Below are 13,104 nucleotides of genomic sequence, written 5' to 3'. Positions count from 1 at the left end.
GAACGCTGCCTTCTATAAAACCTTTAAACATTGTTTCTCAGTTCTTGTTACAAGTGATAACAGAAGCCTATGAACGCAAAAAAGTTCCATTGTCCTTTGGTATTTCACAGATTGTACTTATTCCCAAGTCTGATGATCCGGAGAAACGAATGTTAGTGAGTTCCTACAGACCTATCAGCCTCACTAATGTCGACTACAAGGTGTACATGAAGGTACTAGCCAGACGACTTCAGTGTAATCGACAAATTAGTAGGGCCGCACCAAAGCTGTGGCATCAGAGGTCGCAGCATTGCAACAAATATACATGTGGCCAGAACCGTATTGGAATGTGTTAACGCGCTTGGAAGCCAGGTAGCTATGACACAGCTGGACTTGGCTAAAGCGTTCGACCGCGTTTCACATGACATTCTTTTCTCCATTCTAGAGCATGCTAACCTGGGTAGTGTAATAGTACAAGGAGTAAAAATGGCGTACGCAAATTGTATGACACGCATTATAGTTAATGGTGACCTTACTGAGCGCCTCACAGTGTGTTTTTCGGTGAGGCAAGGTTGTCCGCGCTCTCCCCTGCTTTTTGCAGCGTATCTAGAGCCTTTGTCTGGCCATTATCAACAGTGATTACGTCACGGGTTTCAAGCTGCAATCTGCTCAGGTGAAACTTCTTGCGTATGCGGACGACATAGCGGTATTTTGCACGAACAGAGAAAGCATTTGTGAAGTTACAAACATTCTGGAAAGGTTTTGTAACCAGACTGGATGTCAAGTAAACTGGGAAAAAAGCTCGGGATTTTGGCACGGGGAATGGGATATTACACCGCAATTTTTCTCACGGCTGCAATGGTCTCCCATGCCAACGCGATACCTTGGTGTGCCCCTAGAATGTTATCGCGATCCCAGCCCACTTTGGAACGGAGAGATGTTAAGGGCGCGAGAGAAAGGGGGAGCGTGGCAAGGAAGGAATCTATCAATTTTCTCACGTGCCTTTGTCTGCAATGTTTTTCTCATTTAAAAAATATGGTACCTCATGAATGTGCTGTGTGCTTCGCGCACCTCTATTCAAAAATTGCATCGTATATTTGCCGTCTTTCTTTTGACTTCGATCTGGGAAAAAACGAGGAAAACAAACCTGTTTCTTTCAGTGAAGAGTGGAGGCCTTGGACTGGTTCATTTGTTTTTGCGTCAAGTGGTATCACGCTTTATTTTCTTTCGTGATCAAAATGACACCTTCTTAAGAACGGTTATACAGGTCCGATTGCAGAGGCTACTCCCAAGAAACATAGTGTCCTCTGGTGAAAACATGTGCGGTGCTGTAACCGGATTTTTGCGCGAGGTTGTGCTTTCTTGTAAGTTGTTAGAAGTGCGTTTTTCCCCCAGACTATTTGTACAGTGTTCCCAAGAAAAAGCTGTACAAAGATCTTGTGGATATCATGCTGCCGGTGCCATTGTACCGTGCGCCTTATCGTGGAGGCCCAGGGCAGAATGTTTTAAAGCGAGTGAAGAAGATGCCAGTTAGGCCAGGCGTGAAAACACTTTTTCAAGTTACACTCTAATACATTACCTGTCAAAACGTGGCTTCAAGAAAAGGGAATCTTTGTCCCTTGGACAACGAACTGTCTTTTATGTAAGAGGCCAGAGACAGTCGAACATGTTTTTCTGGACTGCTCGCACGCGATATTCCACTGGGACGTCCTACAGAGAACTATAAAGGAAGAGTTACCGCTAGACCTTTATGGTATCAGGTTTTTACCAGTTGATCACGAAGATGTACCATATGATTTGTTCATGCTTCTTGGCCTCCACAGCTTGTGGAAAACACGAATGCAAGTAAGGCATGCAGATGTTAATACACGCAGTGCACGTGAAAACTTTATTGAGAGCGCTGTTTACCTTCGGGAATGTATCCAGGCACAGCTAGACCCACCTCAGTGGGTAATACTCCTTGATGACCTTGTGAGTTTGAGGAAATTTTAACTTTGCTCGCCTCAGCTAAAGTGTGGCTGAAGTGTTTTATTGTTCGTGACTTATTGTTCGTCATGTGAACTTTGAAAATAAAGAAAAAAAAAGCAGTCGTGGCCGAGTGGTTAAGGCGACGGACTTGAAATCCATTGGGTTGTCCCGCGTAGGTTCGAGTCCTGCCGACTGCGTGCAATGACTTCTGTCTTTCGTTTCGACATAACTACGAAAGTTAGCTGCGGAAGGAGAGCGTGTTCCGTCCTCGCAGTCGTGGCCGATTGATTGATTCCGGCAGCCGAGCTGAGCGGACGCAGGATGGCAGGCCCTTCAGGGGTGGCTACAGCGGCACGTTTCGGGCGCGGTAACAGGTCTTCTGACGTTGAGAGTGATTACGAAGTTGTACTGCCAAACCTGCCTACAGGACGAGTTGTTTTGAATAGTGTTTTTTTTTACATGCTGACGTCCGTTGCCGGCCATATCGAGTGGAAGACTACCGCGACACATTGGCTCGTCTAACGTTGCTCCCCCAGGTTGTTGCCTTGGGGGCGTATCGTATGAGCCGTGTGTGGGCTGTGACGTTCAAGAATATGGATGCAGTGAAAAGGATCCTTGGCGTCGGAGACCTCAAAGTAAAAAATTCTCGCTGCCTCGTCATCGACCCATCAAACCAAGATGTGCGGATGAAGGTACACTGGCTGCTCCATAATGTACTCGATGAAGACGTAAAACGTGCGTTAGCGCCGTACGGTCAAGTGACGGAAGTCAGCAGGGAGCGGTGGTGGGTACACGGCGTGGCCGACAAGGGCTCAACGACCCGTCTGGTAACGCTCAGGTTGAAGGTGGGCCTTAAAATTGATGACCTGCCTCATCAAGTGAACGTGAGCGGCGAGCAAGCCCTTGTTGTTGTGCCGGGAAGAGCGTCCGTTTGCCTATGCTGCCGAGGAAAAGGGCACATTCGTCGGGACTGCCGAGTGCCACGTTGTGGCGGCTGCCGGAGGTTCGGTCATGAGGAGCACGACTGCACGCTTTCCTATGCCAGCGTCACTGGGCCCGTTGATGGTGGCGACGCGTCCGAACTACTCATGGACGACGGTGACGCTGAAGACGCAGCAAGTTCAGGCGACAAAGCGCGCGACAGAGTGCCGGCGACGTCAGAACAGGCCACAGTGAAAGGGCCGAACACGACAATGGGGCAGGAGCCCGCAGACCAGCCGTCGGAGTTACAACCAGGGAGTGCAACGGCCTCAGAGAGGCCTCAGTCCTGTGAAACTTCAGCCAAGGAAAGAGAGACTACACCTGGACATGACAACATGGACGACAGCGAAAGCGCAGCAAGCGGCCTGGCCGGTAAGCGCCCTTGGGATGAAAGCAGAGACGAGTCAAGTACTTCCGATGGCGTCGAGGGTGGGGAACCACCGACGAAGACAACGGGGATTAGGCGTCCGAGTTTCAAACCGCGGCCAAAATTTCTGGACGACCCACGGGCAGAGGCCAAGCCGCCTCTGCCGTCTACATCACCTGGGTAGGTGAGACTAGTGATTTTTTCGAGGGACAGTAATCTGTAAGAGACAAATGTGAAAGAGTTGTGTGGGAGCCGCGACGGAAAAACATGAAAAAAGCCGAGACGCCTGTAACTCGTGCGATTTCCTTGTTTTCTGGTGAGCATTCACTTCAAGTAGAAACCGTGTGGTATGCCTGCTCATAGCGATAACAACATGCTCTTTAAATTAGAAACAGCCTTACGCGTAGCAACGCTCAACATTAGAGGACTCGGGTCAAGGAGGCGGCAGTATCAGTTGCGTCGTTTGTTTTTTGAGGACGACGTTGATATTGCAGCCGAGCAGGAAACGAAAATCGAGTCCCAAGAGCAGACAGACCGCATGGTTTCGCCTTTCCGCTCCCGATACAATGTATGTGTCAGCCATTCTCATGGCACATCCGGTGGCTGCTTGCTTTTTATGAAGAATAGCATTGGCATTGCAGTAGAATGTTTACATATTGATCAATTGGGACGATTAATTGTGTGTGATTTTTCCTTTTCTGGCGCGAGTTGGCGGATTGTTTGTGTATATGCGCCAAATAGGGAGCAAGAGCGAAAAATATTTTTCGAAAATCTTCAAGTGCACTTGTCGTGTGATAGGGCAGTTATTTTTCTAGGAGATTTCAACTGTGTTTGCACTCCCAAAGATAGGGCAAGCAAAACGCCGGTCCGTGATTATAGCGCCTTGTTGTTGAATGCAATGGTTCGCGAGCGAGAGTTGGACGACGTAGGAGGTGTGCTGTCTCAGAGCCCCCAATACACACATTACCAGCTTAGCAGTCAGGCGAGGCTTGACAGAGCCTACGTGTCTGCATCATTACTTCCCTTGTGCCGAGATTATACTGTGAAGCACGTTTCTTTCGGCGACCATAGCCTAGTCATGTTCACCATCGATAAAAAAGAAAAGCTGAGATTTAGCTGGGACCTGTGGAAATTGAACGACAAGCTACTCGATGATGACACCTTTTTAGAGAACATTAAAACTAAATTAGACGAAGTACGCCAGTGTAACACGGGCAATGTAATTTATACAAGGGAGTGTTTTAAAGAAAAAGTAAAAATGGACGCGATTGAAAGAGCATAGTGTATAAAACACCGCGAAACGAAGGAAGAAAAGCAGTTGCAGTGTCAGGTTTTTTACTCTGTCAAGAAAGCGTGCAACCGGGCATGCGCAGTAAAGAAATTAAAGATGTGAAAAGAAAGTTGGAGACTATAGACGGGGAGAGATATAAGGGAGCTGTGGTGCGCGCACGCGCCGAAAGGTTTTGGTGTGGCGAGACGCCCACCAAACGTGCGCTGGCCGACGAGAGGAGCTACGCGGCTAAAAACGAAATCAAGGCGATAGAATATCAAAATGCTGTCGCAAGCGATAAAGCATAATTGGACAAGCGTTCGTGGAACATTATCACGAATTATTAGGAAGCATAAAACAGCTCAATAGCACATTCAAGGATGAATTCCTATCACTTATGCCGCAACTCGACGACGATGCAAGCTTAGAGCAAGCTTAGAGGCACCTATTACCGTCAAGGAAATTGAAACATCAATTGAAAAAATTACTTCTGGAAAGACACCTGGTCCGGATGGCCTAAGCGCAGCATTCTATAAGAAATTTAAAAACCCTGTGGGAGAAGCCTTATGTGACGTTTTCCATGAGGCATACGAAAAGAAAGAATTACCAACGTCCTTCCACAGATCACACATTGTGTTGATTCCCAAAACAGAAGATCCCACCAAACAGCAGTTTATCGGATCTTATCGGCCGATAACCTTAGAGAATGTTGATTAAAAAACTTTTTATGGGTGTGTTGGCCAGGCGACTTGAAACTGTTATTAAAGAAATCGTAGGGCCCCATCAGACCTGCGGCATCAAAGGCAGATCTATAACGACGAATATTCACATTGCAAGGAATATTTTAGAATGTTGTGAAGACTTTGAGAGTAGGGTAGCGATGCTACAAATCGATCTTGAGAAGGCCTTTGACCGCGTGAGTCACGAGACCCTTTTGTGCATCCTCGACTACGTAAAAGTGGGATAAAAGTTTTGGAGGGGTACGAATGGCGTACACTGGATGCACTACGAGGATTGTGGTTAACAAACAGCTAAGCGAAAGCATTCAGGTATTATCAAGCGTAAAACAAGGATGTCCTGCTTCAGCACTACTTTTCGCTCTCTATTTAGAACCTTTTTGTCAAAAAGTGCTTCGGAATGAATGAATTCGTGGTTTCCGCTTGATGACAGCGGAAGTCAAAGTGCTTAGTTATGCAGATGATATAGCAGTGCTCTGTAATGATCGAGAAAGTGTGCGAGTGGCAATAAATCATGTCAAGATATTCTGTGAGTGCACCGGTAGCAGAATTAACTGGAATAAATGCCTCGGTATCTGGCATGGAAATTGGCGAATTACACTGTCATTGTTCGAAAATTTCACATGGACGGTGATGCCTGATAAGTATCTAGGTGTACCGCTCCAACACTACTGGGACACAACAGAATATTGGAAGAATGAAACGGAGCAACTACGCGAAAACACCCAAAAATGGGGTGGTCGAGAATTTTCAATGTTTACGCGCTTAAGTGTGTCCAACATATTTCTTGTTTCGCGAGTGTGGTATGTTCTTCAAGTGCTATCTATGACACGTAATTCAGTTCAAAAGCTACACAGAGTGATGGCTGTATTTGTTTGGGGGTCTGCGTGGGAAAGAACCAGTCGCACAAATTTGTTTCGCTCTGTGCGTAGTGGGGGGCTCGGCCTAGTCCACCTTTTCTTGCGGCAGATCGTGGCTAGGTTTATTTTCTTACGCGATCAAAGTGATTGCTTCTTGAGAACAATGTTACATGTGCGACTGTCAAATTATTTGCAAGAATTTATTGTTTCAACGGTCCATGTCGAACAGAGACGGCCAATGGGTTATATGCGTGAAATCATGAGTGCTTTCGAAATCCTAAAAGTACGCTTTTCAATGGAATATTTCTCTGAGGTGACGCGTAAGAAATTATACAAAGATCTTGTAGAAACCATGTTGCCATTGGCTGTATACCGATCACTGTACCCAAGAGGTACCGGGGACGATGTTTTCGGTAGAGTTAAAAAGATGCCTGTACGACCATCAGTCAAAACGTTCTTTTTCAAGCTACACAGTGGCACACTCCCTACAATACCTTGGCTGCGAGAAAAAGGCATTATTGTTGCCTGGTTGTTGACATCCTTCAGAGGACCTTGAAGAAATACTTGCCCATTACACCGTATGGCATCCGTTTTTTTGCCTGTGAAGAACGTAGGGGGTGTGCCCTACGACATGTTCATGGCACTAGTACTCTACAGCGTGTGGAGGACGCGGATGGCCGTGCGCAACGAGGACTTGAATTCGCGACCGGTACGAGAGTATTTCATTGAGAGTGTAGAATACTTGAGAGAAGTGTACAAAGTTCAAAGTGAAAAGCCTGAGTGGTACCCCCTTTTAGGGGAAATATCTATGATGGAGCGACTGCGTTTTTAACCCCTCATGTGCTGAAAGTGATGTGACAGCACTTCTATATGTGACATTGCACTGTATACAATTGTGTTATATGCCAAGCAAGCAATAAAGGAAATAAAAAGTCGTGGCCGAGTGGTTAAGGCGATGGACTTGAAATCCATTGGGTTGTACCCGCGTAGGTTCGTATCCTGCCGACTGCGTGCAATGATTTTTGTCTTTTGTTTAGCCATAACTACGAATGTGAGCTGCGGAAGGAGTGCGTGTTCCGTCCTCGCAGCCGTGGCCGAGTGGTTAAGGCGATGGACTTGAAATCCATTGGGTTGTACCCGCGTAGGTTCGAGTCCTGCCGACTGCGTGCACATATTTTTGTCTTTTGTTTCGACACAACTACGATAGTGAGCTGCGGATGTAGAGCACGATCCGTCTTCGCAGTCGTGGCCGAGTGGTTAAGGCGATGGACTTGAAATCCATTGGGTTGTACCCGCAGAGGTTCGAGTCCTGCCGATTGCGTGCAATGATTTTTGTCTTTTGTTTCGACATAACTACGAAAGTGAGCTGCGGAAGGAGTGCGTGCTCCGTCCTCGCAGTCGTGGCCGAGTGGTTAAGGCGATGGACTTGAAATCCATTGGGTTGTACCCGCGTAGGTTCGAGTCCTGCCGACTGCGTGCACATATTTTTGCCTTTTGTTTCGACATACCTACGATAGTGAGCTGCGGATGGAGAGCGCGTTCCGTCTTCGCAGTCGTGGCCGAGTGGTTAAGGCGATGGACTTGAAATCCATTGGGTTGTACCCGCGTAGGTTCGAATCCTGCCGACTGCGCGCAATGGTTTTTGTCTTTTGTTTCGACATAACTACGAAAGTGAGCTGCGGATGGAGAGCACGTTCCGTATTCGCAGTCGTGGCCGAGTGGTTAAGGCGATGGACTTGAAATCCATTGGGTTGTACCCGCGTAGGTTCGAATCCTGCCGACTGCGTGCAATGATTTTTGTCTTTTGTTTCGACATAACTACGAAAGTGAGCTGCGGAAGGAGTGCGTGTTCCGTCCTCGCAGTCGTGGCCGAGTGGTTAAGGCGATGGACTTGAAATCCATTGGGTTGTACCCGCGTAGGTTCGAGTCCTGCCGACTGCGTGCAATGGTTTTTGTCTTTTGTTTCGGCATAACTACGAAAGTTAGCTGCGGAAGGAGAGTGTGTTCCGTCCTCGCAGTCGTGGCCGAGTGCGATTCCACATCCGGCCACCATGCGTGACGGACGTGTATATCATGGGCTCCGTAGGAGCGGCTTCAGCAGCCCAGACGGGCCGCGGTAACAGGATTTTTGCCTCGGACAACGAGTACCAACTTGTTTTGCCTAGTCTGCCGATAGGGCGTTTTGTTTTGAATACGGTTTTCGTACACTGTGATATCAGGGCCCGCCCATACCGGGTGGAAGATTTTCGCGACGCGCTCGCTCAGTTATCGCTCCTGTCGGAAGTGGCTGCTCTCGGGGCCTACCGTATGAGCCATGTGTGGGCCGTGACCTTCAAGGACAGCGACGCGGTGAAAAAGATCGTCAGAGTTGGAGAGCTGCAGGCAGTGGCGTAGCTAGGTCGGCTGGCACCCGGGGCCCATAGGTCTTCTGTCACCCACCCCCCCTTCCCCCGCGGTTGTCGAGGAAGGCGAGGATATCGACAATTTCCGGGTTTCAGCACCAGTACAGCCGCCTTGGATACCGCACACGTCCCCGGGGTCCCCCTCTCCTTCGCTTTCTTTCCCAGAGATGGCGAATGCAGGTGGTGTACACGCAGTTGTTTTCTGCGCCAAATAACACAGGGTGCTGCACTGATTACGTGTGATAAGCGCATGTGCACATCTTTTGTCAGACTGTAAGGCTTCGTAGCCAATACAAATGCGGCATCGTGGCAAATACGGCTCACGTCACAAGTAAAAAAAAATATCTTTATAGAGTTTTAATTACCAATTTTAGCGGCAACGTTGCATTTGCAAAATTGAAGGCCGACATTCATACCTTGCCCAACAACAACTTCACAAAAATCGTCGTAGGTACTATGGCGCGCAGTATTTTGGCTGTGGGCAGCCCTGAACGAAAACGAAAATTAAATTGTGTGTCAGTGACGGTGATCTACCCACCATATTAGAAAAACGGAAAACACCATCTGCCTCCTTGCTGCGCGGGCGCCAATGCTATGACAATTACGATCGAGTTCTCTTCATTCTGATCAATTAAGCCTTGTTTTTATTTGCTGCTATACGGACAAACGTGATTATCCGAGCTGCGGTACCACCAAAACATTGGGAACAGAACAGAGCACGCATCGTGTCGATTCTTGGCGTCACCATAGAAAAAAAAAGGCCGCGATGAAGCCGTGCCAACGAAAGATTGCACTACTGTTGGTCCGCACTCGCAACGGTGAGGATTGAGGATTCAACGTCACTGGTCCACTATTTCTTATTTCTTTCGCTGCTGCCATACTGGGCGCCGCCCGCAATGCCAAAGTACTGTAGGTTGTAGCACCCAAAACGATTTTGTTTAAGAAGTTTTTGTTGAGTTAATAATATGACTCTGAGTCGTCAATTCTCGAATTGAAGTGCTTCCTTTATAAGTACTAATTAAGGGATTATTAAGGATATGGTTATTACCTATCTGCCATATTTTTCACGCTACCGAGTTCCTAGTAATCACAAAGACACATAACTTCATAGAATATCGGGAAATATCCTTACAAAATTCACCTTTCTTAAATAAAATTCTGTACAGCTGACACAGACACTGTACTTGTGACATGAAGTCACACAACAACAACGGTTTTCTTAAACTTTCGAGGGTAAGAAGGAAAGCGTGAAACATAACGGCGGGTTTCGCAGCGGCTTCTCGGAGCGAGCAGGAGAGGGGAAGTAAAAGCCAGCCGAACATCGCGGCGGGCCCGCGACTACAGCATGTCGAGTCATACGCCACCAAACTCTTCGGCCGCACCGAGTCTGAAGACGATCCAGAGAATCCCATTCGCGACTTTTGACGGCCGCACTCATGCAACGTCGCTCTCAATGAACGCTTCGCCGTAAACGCAAGCGCCGGGTGCACAGGTTGAACACCCTCTTGCTGAAGTCTTTGTTCGTCTTCGCTGGGCGTTCTGACTCCTGTGACTCTTGCTCCCAGCATGAACGCACGGCATGAGCGCACCCCACATGAAACGTTCCGCTAAGGCGTGTAGATTAGCGACCATTTTGCGAATTAAATTTTTTAGCCCGCGCACTCGTGCAATTATTTCGTGGGGTGTTGACAGAGCTGCAGCCGACAATTCTGCGGCGCAGCGCATCGGGTACATGAGCTCGGGCTACTGCATGCCGAAGCATTCTTTGCCATTTGCGCCCAGTCAAGCCAGTGGAAAGAGGGGTGTTTTCAGGCGTATATGACATCCGCCCCCGCTGGCTCCTTGCACCCGGGGCCCACGGCGCCCCCCCCCCTCTTTTGCTACGCCACTGGCTGCAGGCCAAAAGGGCCGGTGTCTCGTCATTGACCCCGCCAACCAGGACATACGCCTGAAAGTGCATTGGCTGCTGCCCAGCGTTCCTGACGAGGACGTATGCCTTGCCTTCGCGCCGTTTGGAAAGGTCACGGACACCGTCCGCGAGCGCTGGCGGGTTCACGGCGTGGCTGATAAGAACTCAACAACAAGGCTGGTTACGCTGAAGTTGAAGCCTGGCGTAAAGCTCGACGACCTTCCGCATCAGGTGAGCGTCGCCGGCGAACTGGCTCTCGTGGTTGTGCCGGGCAGGGCTCCTCTCTGCCTACGCTACCGCGGCACGGGCCACATTCGTCGCGAGTGCCGTATTCCACGGTGTGGTGCCTGCCGACGCTTCGGTCATGATGACAGTCAGTGCAAGCGCACGTACGCAAGCGTGACCGGACCCGTGGGCAACGAGGACAACTCTGCCCTACTCATGGACGAGGCGGACATAGAAGACACGTCGTACGCGGTGGGTGAAGCAGCTGACGCCGTGGCAAAATCGGTGGTACGGCTTGAACCGGAGCAGAAACAAGTCGCTCAAGCTGTAGCCACAGGACACCAACAAGCGACTGCAGAGGGCATTGCGGCCAGGCCGAATGCTGAAGAGAAAACCCCACGTGAGACGGAGGCGACCTCCTGCCTCGTTGAACCTGAAGGCATGGACACCCTTACCGGCCCAACTAGCCAAACGACGGGGAAACGGCCCCACAACCAGACCGTTAGCCGGACGGCGAAACAGGACGGCAGTGGCGGGGACGAGCCACCGCCCAAAGCATCAGGTATAAGAAGGTCGACCTTGAAGCCGCGGCCGAACATTATGGTCGATACACGGCAGGCGGGTAAACTGCCTCCGTAATTCCGTGCTGTCTAGCTCTAGTGGGGTTGGCGGGTTGGTGAATGCAATGGCCGTCATCCTGAGCGCTAGTTTTTTGGAACCTTGCCAAGAGGGGGGGCCCAAGTTGCACTTGAGTGCCCTTTCCGGAAGGTCGAGCTGCGTCTCCTTTAGAAGCATTCGACGTGATTACCGGCGCACCTTTATGAGCGCTCATACTTGTGTAACTGTGATGGGCACCATTCTACCATGTAGCCATGGCGGTTAATGTCGAAGGAACGCTACGTGTAACTACGTTAAATGTACGAGGGCTCAGTGCAAGAAGACGACAATGTCAGCTAAGTCGTCTCCTCTTGGATAATGACTATACATATAGTAGGAATCCAAGAAACGAAAATTGAGAGCCGAGAGCCAACCGACATAATGGTGTCCAATTTTAGAGCTCACTTTGACGTGTGCGTTTGTCACGCGGTTGGTGGATCAGGCGGCTGCGCCATATTCCTGAGAAATAATTTTGGCATTTGTGTGCAGTCAGTGTTTTCGTGTGAAACTGGGCGCCTCTTAGTGGCTGATTTTTGTTTGGGGGATGTGGATTACCGTGCTATTTGTATCTATGCGCCGAATATTTAAACGGACCGTCGATCTTTCTTTGAGCGTCTTGAAGCGTACGTAAACTGTTCCAAGGTCGTAATACTGCTGGGTGATTTTAACTGTGTTTGCTATGCTGAAGACCGATCAAAATGTTCACGCATTCGTTATAAGAGTGCCGAATTTCTGAACGCAGTGGTGCATGAATATGACCTGGAAGATGTGGGTGGTGTTTTGCCAGCGGTACTCGCCCGCGATTTACCCACTTCCAGCGTGATAGCCACGCTCGATTAGATAGATTATACGTGTCAGCCGAACTAGTGCCCTTATGTTGGGAATATGATGTGCAAGCTGTAGCATACAGCGATCACCGCTTGGTAACTGCCACGTTCGGGAAAGGACAGAGCAAACGGCCTTTTAACTGGGATCTCTGGAAAATGAATGCGCAGTTGTTGAATGACGATCCTTTTGTCGATGCTGTAGCGAAGGAACTAGAAAACCTGACTTCAGCCAAGCCATTAAGCTTTGCCATTCAATGGGAAGGATTTAAACAGAAAGTAAAAACAATGGCCATTGAAAGAAGCAGTGTCATTCGACACAACCTGAAACAAGAAGAAACAAAGCTTCGCCAGCAACTGCAATTTTTTATTAGCATGGAAGCTGTCAGAGCCTGGTGTGTATGTTAACGAATTAAAGGAAGTGAGAACTGAACTGGAAAGGATGGATACCGAAAAATACAAAGCAGCACTAGTGAGATCAAGATCGGAGAAGTTGTGGGCGGGAGAAACTCCAACGAAACGAGCTTTATCAGACAAGAAAATGTACGCTTGTCGGAAAGAAATCCGCCAGCTAGCTAAAGGCAATCACATTACATCCGACAAAAATGATATCAAGCAAGGGATCGCCGATCACTTTAAAGCAATTTTAGCTCATCCGCGGAATCCCAAATGTAAGTACCAGAATGAATTTCTCTCACTGATGCCAAAGCTCGATGAAGAAGTCAGGACACGGCTGGAACTGCCAATTAGCCTGAGTTAGGTAGAGTGCGCAATAGACGAGTTATCCATCGGTAAGGCACTTGGGCCAGATGGCTTGGGGGCCACTTTCTATAAAACCTTAAAGGCTGCATTGGCTCGTGTTCTTCACGAAGTTATCAGCGAAAAAGATTGCCCTTGTCATTCGCAACCTCTTATATCGTGCTAA

At 48.8% G+C, this 13,104-nt stretch overlaps 8 non-coding genes across 8 annotated transcripts; all 8 read left to right on the top strand.

Annotated features, from left to right (window-relative positions):
- The first annotated feature begins 2,063 nt into the window (after nucleotides 1-2,063).
- On the top strand, nucleotides 2,064-2,144 carry TRNAS-UGA (transfer RNA serine (anticodon UGA)). The gene has a single exon. It is a non-coding gene; the product is annotated as a tRNA-Ser (tRNA).
- A 4,947-nt stretch (nucleotides 2,145-7,091) lies between these two features.
- Nucleotides 7,092-7,173, top strand: TRNAS-UGA (transfer RNA serine (anticodon UGA)). Its single transcript has one exon. It is a non-coding gene; the product is annotated as a tRNA-Ser (tRNA).
- Nucleotides 7,174-7,246: 73 nt separating this feature from the next.
- TRNAS-UGA (transfer RNA serine (anticodon UGA)) lies at nucleotides 7,247-7,328 on the top strand. Its single transcript has one exon. It is a non-coding gene; the product is annotated as a tRNA-Ser (tRNA).
- A 73-nt stretch (nucleotides 7,329-7,401) lies between these two features.
- On the top strand, nucleotides 7,402-7,483 carry TRNAS-UGA (transfer RNA serine (anticodon UGA)). The gene has a single exon. It is a non-coding gene; the product is annotated as a tRNA-Ser (tRNA).
- A 73-nt stretch (nucleotides 7,484-7,556) lies between these two features.
- TRNAS-UGA (transfer RNA serine (anticodon UGA)) lies at nucleotides 7,557-7,638 on the top strand. Its single transcript has one exon. It is a non-coding gene; the product is annotated as a tRNA-Ser (tRNA).
- Nucleotides 7,639-7,711: 73 nt separating this feature from the next.
- Nucleotides 7,712-7,793, top strand: TRNAS-UGA (transfer RNA serine (anticodon UGA)). The gene has a single exon. It is a non-coding gene; the product is annotated as a tRNA-Ser (tRNA).
- Nucleotides 7,794-7,866: 73 nt separating this feature from the next.
- TRNAS-UGA (transfer RNA serine (anticodon UGA)) lies at nucleotides 7,867-7,948 on the top strand. The gene has a single exon. It is a non-coding gene; the product is annotated as a tRNA-Ser (tRNA).
- Nucleotides 7,949-8,021: 73 nt separating this feature from the next.
- On the top strand, nucleotides 8,022-8,103 carry TRNAS-UGA (transfer RNA serine (anticodon UGA)). The gene has a single exon. It is a non-coding gene; the product is annotated as a tRNA-Ser (tRNA).
- Nucleotides 8,104-13,104: the final 5,001 nt, after the last annotated feature.

This window comes from Dermacentor variabilis, chromosome 1 (genome assembly GCF_050947875.1).
Source record: "Dermacentor variabilis isolate Ectoservices chromosome 1, ASM5094787v1, whole genome shotgun sequence".
In the NCBI taxonomy this organism is placed as follows: Eukaryota; Metazoa; Arthropoda; class Arachnida; order Ixodida; family Ixodidae; genus Dermacentor; species Dermacentor variabilis.
The sequence above is the reverse complement of the archived record's forward strand: the minus strand, read 5'-3'. Positions and strand labels throughout refer to the sequence as shown.